Source organism: Raphanus sativus, chromosome 2 (assembly GCF_000801105.2).
Source record: "Raphanus sativus cultivar WK10039 chromosome 2, ASM80110v3, whole genome shotgun sequence".
In the NCBI taxonomy this organism is placed as follows: Eukaryota; Viridiplantae; Streptophyta; class Magnoliopsida; order Brassicales; family Brassicaceae; genus Raphanus; species Raphanus sativus.
The window spans coordinates 7,627,588-7,630,182 of record NC_079512.1 but is presented as its reverse complement, the minus strand read 5'-3'; positions in this window follow the sequence as shown (position 1 = coordinate 7,630,182).

Sequence of the window (2,595 nt, the reverse complement as noted above, 5' to 3'; positions counted from 1 at the left end):
AGGGTTTAAGAGAGCCCTTAAAGCTCTTTTTGTTCGAGTTGAAAAGGCGGTCTTCTGTTTATTGGGTTTAAGAGTTGAGAATATTAAAGAAAAAAGAAAACAATATTGCTAAATGAACCTCCTATTTATTCTAAATTTTACAAAACTCCATTTTGCAGAAATGCCCCTGGTTTCAGTTATATAAAATCAACTTGGTGATGGAATGAATCAAACCTCTTGTTTCTTTGCAGATTTTGGAATCAAGCACCAGCTATTCAAAAAAAAAAGCACCAGCTATTCGATACATTAGCTCAAGGTTTTCTTTATTACTTTTCTTACACAAGAAATTAAATATATATTATTGAAACATAGCTCATCCATGTATTTTGTATTTGATTTATGCTATGTTTTTTTTTACGGCAAACGGCTATTCTATTACTCAAGTTTGAGGTGGTTTGGGTAACCAGACCGGAATAGAACAACCAACAAAAAGTAACTTCCAATGGAAGGATCTAGTTGTCTTAGGGGGTGTTATTGGTTTATATACTTTAATGGATTTGAAAATACAAGTCAAATCTAGTGTTATTGGTTCTATAATTTTAAAATCTATATTCAAATCCATTGTTATTGGTTTTATGATTTCAAAATAAATTTTAAAATCATGTGTTATTCAATATTAATGATTTGTTTAAGGATTTGATTTAAAATTGGATTTGGTTGGATTTATGAGTGATTTTAAGTTAAAAATACAAAGGAACAAATATTGAGTTGAACCCTGTTATTTTGATAGATATGTATAGATGGTTTTCCTAGTATCTTTTCGGCACCAAATTTGGTATATGTATTACATACGTACGTTAATTATAACAAGCACTCGCAAAGATATGAGACTTTTGTTAAACGTAGTGCTGGAAAGTTCCATTTAAAAACATCAAACACTCATATACTTTTGAAAATTTTCTATTTTTTTTATGCTGGAAAGTTTTCCAGTTTTCAACTGTCCAATTTTACATTTTCCCAACTTAATAGTTTTATATTTTCTATTTTAATAGACCATCATAATTTATATATAACCTCTATTATACATTAGAAAACTAACACAAGAAACAAACACTTTGAAACCTTAAAAAAGCGTCAATGGAAGAATCACAACTAGAACCACAAGAACTGGAAAAAGAATTCTTATGTTCAATGAAGTCCTAAAAATAAAACTTTGATAGTAATGGTTTATTCATATCGCGTGGTGCATACAAACAAAACTAGAATTGATTAAAGAGATGCAAAAAAAAGAAACGTAAAATGTATACAGTTTTTCACATCAAAAATGTGCTTGGACGAGATTTGCTTGTCAAACAGTAGTGCTTAACTTTTTTTTTTATCATAGATACACATCATCAAGCATGAATTCAGAATTTCTTTGGCAATAAAAAACTTCTAATGAAAAAAAGAGATATATGCCACATGAAGATGAGGAGTTACATGTCCATATTACTTTATTGGTGCTCTTAATTTTTTTTTCAGATGATGTTTTTGAAGAAGAAACAACGAGAATTTCCAATTGCAAATTGATTTATGATAATCCACTCGGCTGATTTATGATAATCCGGTTGTTTTGATTTTGAAATATATCCATTGACTCTAAAATCTACTTACTTGATTCTAAAATCAATTGATTTATCAAAAATTTCCAAATCCAAGAAAGAATCCTAAATTCATTAAAATACTAAAACCAATAACTCCTACTTAGCTAAAAAATCTGAAATCTGATTCCGCGCTCTAGGAATATAGGAGATCTTGAAATCTGGGAAGCATATAATCAGTGTCTCTATCATCTCTAGTTCCGTAGCAAAACTTGGCCAGTCTTGAGGTTCCTTGATCATAGCAATCAAATCCTTGCAGTATGTTCCAAAGTTCTGGCATGTTGAATGCTAAAACATATTCTCCATCGCCCATCGTAGTGCTTCCACTTCTGAGTGCAGAGCTGATTCTCTTCTGGAGAAATTCTGTATTCCCATGAGTTGCGTGTTTCCCCCGCTGTCCAACCAGACCCATCCACACCCACTAAATTGAGCCTGAGATATCTAAGATCCATCCACTAAACAAATATTGCCCAAGCTTATGACTTGGGGTTCCTCTACATTACTCTCTTGTACAACTGGTGGTATCGTTTCATTGGCTTTTAAACCAAGCTTGGCACTCACTCTCAGCATATCAAACTAGTTCCAGAGGATCTCTGTCTATACCCCTAAAGAGTTTATCATTGCGAGCCTTCCAGATGTACCAAATCAGCCAGGGATAAAGATCCCTATCTTGATCTGGTTCAAGTAGACCATTCTTTTCCCAGAAGAGGTAATTCATATTCGTATAGATACTTGGTGCTGAGAAGACAACATGACTCGTTGCAGTTGATGAGTGTAACCAGACTTGTAGAGCAGGTGGGCATTCGAAAATAGCATGTGTCACTGATTCCTCTGGCTCGCCACATCTTGGGCAGTAATTATCACATCTCATATTTCGCCTTACTAGATTTCTCGTTATTGCCACTTGACCAGTTAACAATTGCCATATAAGGTGACAAATATTCTTTGGCGCTTTTATCTTCCAAGCAAAGGCTTG